This window comes from Triticum dicoccoides, chromosome 6A, assembly GCF_002162155.2.
Source record: "Triticum dicoccoides isolate Atlit2015 ecotype Zavitan chromosome 6A, WEW_v2.0, whole genome shotgun sequence".
Taxonomy (NCBI): domain Eukaryota; kingdom Viridiplantae; phylum Streptophyta; class Magnoliopsida; order Poales; family Poaceae; genus Triticum; species Triticum dicoccoides.
In genome coordinates, this window is record NC_041390.1 from 266,150,912 (window position 1) to 266,157,535 (window position 6,624).

Below are 6,624 nucleotides of genomic sequence, written 5' to 3' on the forward strand. Positions count from 1 at the left end.
CAGACCGAGAACTGGAATTTGCAATAGATCTTGTGCCCGGAACTGCACCGGTATACAAGAAGTATTACCAGATGCCTTCATCTGAATTAGTGGAGCTAAAGAAACAGCTTGATGAACTGCTCCAAAAAGGATATATTCGTCCCAGCTCTTCACATGGGAATCACCCGCTATTTTCATGGATAAAAAGGATGGCAGCCTTCGCATGTGCGTAGATTACCGTCAGCTGAATGAGGTCACCATCAAAAATAAATATCCGCTGCCAAGGATTGATGATTTGTTTGATCAGCTCAGTGGGGCTAAGGTATTCTCTAAGATCGATTTACGGACCGGATATCATCAGCTCAAAATTAAAAAGGAAGATATTCCAAAGACCGCATTCACTACTCGGTATGGTCTTTATGAATATACAGAGATGTCCTTTGGTCTCACCAATGCCCCTGCTTTCTTCATGCATATGATGAACAAAGTCACTACTAAAAAATACACTTCCGTGATGATACGTGTTTGTCACAGTAGGCCACGTTTTTTGTCATGCATGTACATCCATGACGATTTTATGACAGAATCAAGATAGTCATACCTGTGCTGTCGTAGAAGTGTTCCATGACATTACCAAAATTATCATCACGGAAGTGTCCACTTCCATGACAATAAATCACGCGTCACAGAAGTGCTTTCGTCAAGGGTGACCGACACGTGGCATCCACCGTAACAGAACGCCGTTAAGCTATCGGGTCTGGTTTTGGATCCGATAACCCATTAACAGCCTGGACCTATGGGGATTTTCCACATGTAAAATCATCATTAGCTGCAGGAAACACGTGTTGCCTCACCGTTGGGACAGATGTCATCCACTCATTGGATAGGAGGCGCCTATGATACGTCGACACGTGGCATGGCCCAATAGTGGCCCATTCCGGTGAAAAAGGCCGGCCCAGTAAAAATTAGCAGGCCGGCCCATATAAGGCCTACTTGTGTCAGGTCCATTTAAGCCCACGGCCCATACGAGATGTGCCAATTCGGCCCGTCAACGGCCCGTTAAAGATTTGACACCATTGCAGCCCATCGTCAGTTCGAGCCTGTTAATAGCGTGCTATATATTTGGGCTGAATATCAGCCTGATGAGATTTCGGCTTGTTAACGGCCCATTTAATGCATGGGCCAATTTTCAAGATGTACATCTTTCGGCCTTCTAGTGACCCATTTAAATGTTGGGCTAATTTCTGGCCCGGTGTGTCTTTTAGCCTGTTGACGGCCCATAAATCTGATGGGCCATTTGTAGTTGGACCTGAGTTTCGGCCTTTTAGCGGCCATTTAAGTGTTGGGCCAATTTCTGGCCCAGTGTCACTTTCAGCCAGTTGACGGCCCATAAATCAGTTGGGCCATTTGTAGTCAGACCTGAGTTTTGGCCTTTTAGCGACCCATTTAAGTGTTGGGCCAATTCCTGGCCCTGTGTGCCTTTCGGCCTGTTAACGGACCATAAATGAGTTGGGCCATTTGTAGTCGGACCTTAGTTTCGGCCTTTTAACGGCCCATGCCCTTCATGGTCCAATACCATCCCGTTTTCTCTTTCGGCCTGCTAAAGGCCCAAAACACAGTTGGGCCATTTACAATATGACCTGACTTTCGGCCTCTTAGCGGCCCATGCTCTTCATGGTCCAGTACAAGCCTGCTGTCTCTTTCGGCCTGCTAAAGGCCTATAGTATAGCCGGGCCATATGTAGCCCAAACTTAGTAACGGCCTGTTAACGGCCCGTGAAATAAATTGGGTCCACCTGTTGCCCGCTTCAATGCCGGCCTGTTAACGACCCGCGAGGTAAGAGGGCCGACCATTAACTTTCGGCCTAGTAACGGCCCATTAACTTATGGGACCACTAAAGTTCGTTCATGTCTTTAGGCCAAATTAGATAATTTGAGCCCATTACGACGAGCAATTATGCACAGGACCAAAACTGATCAAGCAAAGGTACGGCATACAGGGAATAACGTTGCACATCCAGCATATATTACAGGAAATTACATCCACTAGGCAATCAAAGATTGATGCCAGTGCAAATAAATGAGAAGAACCTAACCATCTACAACATCACAATCTGCAACCTCGGCACAGATGACGCCCATAAGCATGTGGGAAAGTTCTTGCTGCTTTGCTACACTGTCTCTGAAAACATTAATTAGTTGTTGTGTCGCACGACTCTGCACCTCTAATTCATCCGCTATTTCCATCATTGCTTCAGCCATTAATTGGTTCACAAACATACATTTATTCCGTTGCATTTGAGACAAAGGATACTGAATAGATTCATATGGCGATTTTGGCAGGCTTGTATTATTGATAGTGGAGAGTGTCTCGACCACTGCATCATAACATAAATTAGGACGGGAACCAAACTGATTAATCATGAGTTATTGCCATATTACCTGGCCTAGGTTTATTGGAAAGAAACAATGGGGTTGCCTTGCTATTTTCAGAGTTTGTCTTCTTATCTTCAGCAGCCTGCACAAAATTAACACACTAGCATTGCTATCATTGGCCAAGTCAGATAATAGGAAAGCAACATTGACACAACGAACGTTTGGGAAACTAGCCTACACCAAATTAACACAATATGGCACAACTATCATCAGCCAGGTAAGGTAATACGAAAGCAACATGGACACAATGAATGAATGGGCAACCAGTGAAGCACTACAATTCAGTAATGTGCGTGATATGAGATAGTACATTCATGCAGCCTAGTATGCACAACTACCAGGCAGTTTTCCTTACAAAAATCAACATTGGCGCCTTTAACATTTTGCTACAACTAATTTTAGATCAGATAAAGGTTAGATTCACGCCGATTAACAAAATACATGCTGATATAAAAATATAGTGATATACAACATGTATTTACATCAGTATTGGAGCACAGAGAATTCCCGCAAGATATTTTCCTTGAATACGATCCCAATGGAGGAAGTCTTGTATTGTTTAACCTTATTTTCTAAAAGAGAGATGGGTAAGAAACATGTAGAAAATATGATCAGAATGCTATAAAATTTCATGATGCGAGGATACGCACACGCTTCATAGAATGGAGTTGACATTCTTTTGCTGGACTGGAGCGGACTAGTTCTTTGGCCACTGGAGTCTGCTTATTATCAGTGGGAGTTGGGTTTCTCTATGCTGGAGCAGTATCTATGAAAAATGGAGTTGGTTTATTATCTCCTAGCATTTGGATCTTTTGCAAAGACCTGGTTTCTAACCCTTTAGATTCTAACATAGCCGTCTTCCCCTTGCATGCCTTATATAGAAGAATGGTGATTCAGTTATAAAACATGCTACAGCAGAGATGGAATAGGTTCTGAAGAATAGAAAGGCATGACATATTGACATGTATTCCCTCCATCCAGAAATAAATTGATGGGTCTAGGCGTATTTCAGTTCTAGATACATCCAGTTTTATCCATTTTTTGCGACATTTAATACGGACGGAGGGAGTATGATGTAAGAGCTAGGGATACGATAGGACAACACAGTAAAAAACACTGAAAAACCCACTGCAGAACCAAAGTATTCAAACCCACTGATATGTGATAGTACCCTCATGCAACTCAGGATGCAAAACTACCAGGCGGTTTTCCTTGCAAAAATCAACATTGTGGCCTTTAATCATACATTTTGCTACAACTAAATTTAGATCAGATAAAGGTTGGATTCATGCCGATTAACAAAATACATGCTGATGTAAAAATATAGTGATATACAACAGGTACTTACATCTACATTGGAGCATAGAGAATTCCCGCAAGAATCTTTCCTCATGAACGATACCATTGCAGAAATTCTTCTATCTGTTAAGCTTATTTTCTAAAAGAGAGATGGGTAAGAAACATGTAGAAAATATGATCAGCATGCTATAAAATTTCATGATGCAAGGATACGCACACGCTTCTTAGAATTGAGTTGACATATTTTTGCTGGACTGGAGCGGACTAGTTCTTTGGCCAGTGGAATCTGCTTATTATCAGTAGGAGTTGGGTTTCTCTGTGCTAGAGTAGTATCTATAAAAACTGGAGTTAGTTTATTATCTCCTGGCGTTTGGATCTTTTGTAAAGGCCTTGTTTGTAACCCTTCAGATTCTAACATAGTCGTCTTCCCCTTGCATGCCTTGTATAGAAGAATGGTGTTTTAATTATAAAACATGCGACAGCAGAGAGATGGAATAGGTACTGAAGAATAGAAAGGCATGACATATTGACATGTATTCCCTCCATCCGGAAAAAATGGATGGTTCTAGGCATATTTCAGTTCTAGATACATCCTTTTTTATCCATTTCGGCAACATGTAATCCGGACGGAGGGAGTATGGTGTAAGAGCTAGGGATACGACAGGACAACACAGCAAAAAAACACTAGTTGAATGTAAAACTGTATGCTAGCGGAATACATACAGAAATAACTAAGGCAACATACACGTGTATGATTGGGAAAATAAGATGGCATTGCAACAGAGCACTAGAACAACACTTCAATGTAAAAAACATGGTATGGTAGACAGATGAAGTACATACTGATGAATAACAATGCATAAGATATTCAGAAGCATGATGTCCAAATTAAGCAGATGGCATTGCAATAGAGTAGAATGATAGTACTTGAATTTGAAAACATGTTATCATGAATGGAATAGGTACTGAAAAACAAGAAGGCATGACATATTTACATGCATGATCAGCATGCTAAGCACATGGCATTGCAACAGAGTAAATACACTCCAGGATATTATATGCATGTTGTACCCATATCACAGGCCAAGTTAGAGCAAGGACCTTGTGGGGTGAAGAGGATTCATCATCTATCTGCAAGTCTTCTAAAGAACTGCCTTTACATGTTCCATCATATTGGGTATCATTGACATCAAATTTATTGGCCTTTACATTGCTTCGTGAGGTTCTTGTGGATATATCAGTGTGTGCAATTATATCTGACATGCATGGAAGACAACTAGTAGTTAGATTTATGTAATGAGTGCCTGTAGGAGACGACATAAATAGTAGGACTAGGGTTAACTAGAAGCAATAGGTCTCATAAACTAAAGGGAGAACACAGACGAAAGCTACAGAATATGTATCGTTTGTACTCGAGATTACCTAGATGGCACACAAAAGTATTAAAGAACAACATAGGTAATACTAGAAGTGGTATAATACTATAATCACCAGCCTGTGGGATAGCATTGGCTGATGGATGATAACTATGGAACATCGTTACCTAAAGAACAAGTATCTTAGCTGAACTATGGAACAATGTTAACTCCTGAACAAGACCCGTAAGAGATCAGCATGAATATACAGTGAAATGTGATGATCTATTTTCCATGCTTAGATGAATAACAAATCTATAAATGTTGCACACAAGTAAGATGAGGGTACAACCTATCTGGCTGCCATCCATAGGAGTGAGCATCATGTACTGACTTGTCGATGGCCCTGCAGTTGTTGTGGCTGTCCATGTCGGGCACGCGCATTCGATGCAGGGAACTGTTGAGTGGGGACTATAGCTCCCTTCTGGTGTATGCTTCCCTTGTTGGAGCAGCTGCGGTGAGTCGGAAGATGGTGTGTCTGAAGATGCAGATAACACATAATGTTAAGAACGACACATCTCTTTGATCTGAAGAAATACACTAAGAGATCAACAGCATGGTACGAGAGTGGTCACACGACTATTGACTGAAGACTAAATTGGGGTCACATGATTTTATTTTATTTTGGTATTTTCCGGTCTACGCCGGATGGCTGGCCGTCTTGTGCCTCCCGGCTGACATTGTTCGGAATCTTCCTCGAAGAGCCAGCGACCAACAGCAGAGTAGCCTGCCTCCGCCGTCCGTGGCCCCGGCCAAAACCGCGCTCCCCGCCCCACCGCACTGCCGTGGTTGCGCCGCCCCCGGGCCAATCCACAAAGACTCCCCGTCATCCGGATCCGGTGGCGGCAGTACCTTCAACCCACGCAACTCTAAAAGATAGCCATCTAAGCGCTGCTTCCGAGCTTCCTGCCCCACGAACTTGCTGCCCCGCACCCTTACGTTAGACAGTAGCCAACCGGCAGCCTAGGAGCTCCGCCGCCTCGAGGGGTGTTTCTTCCCATTGGGAATCGATTGGCCAGAATAAAAATTCAGACAACTGACGCCTAAATAAAGTGATTTGAGATGAGGGTGTGACCTATCTGGTGGCATGGTGAAGTAGGCAGGTCCAGCTGCTGAGTCGGTGAGGCCGGCGTGGTTGCGGTGGCGACCGGCGGCAGGGAAGGAGTGATGTCTCGACGGTCGACGGCTATGCGGAAGCAGCAACAGGACCCTGGACGGATCTGAAGTTGGAGCCGCTCCGGCACCGTGAACAACGGCGGGGGTGAATCGTCTCAGGTATGGTTCACGTGACCATCGTCGAGGCAGCACCAGCAGCACGGAGTGAGAGGCACACGGCCCAGTGCACGACGGCGAATGGATAGCGTCTCCGGCATTAGGGAGGAGGGTGGCTGTGAAATTGGTGCGGTGGGGGAGCCATGGAGGTGGGGCTGAGGTTTCGCGGCTCGGGAGAAGGGAGCTTCCCGAGGAGAAGGTGATTTGGCGCCCACGAGGTATGA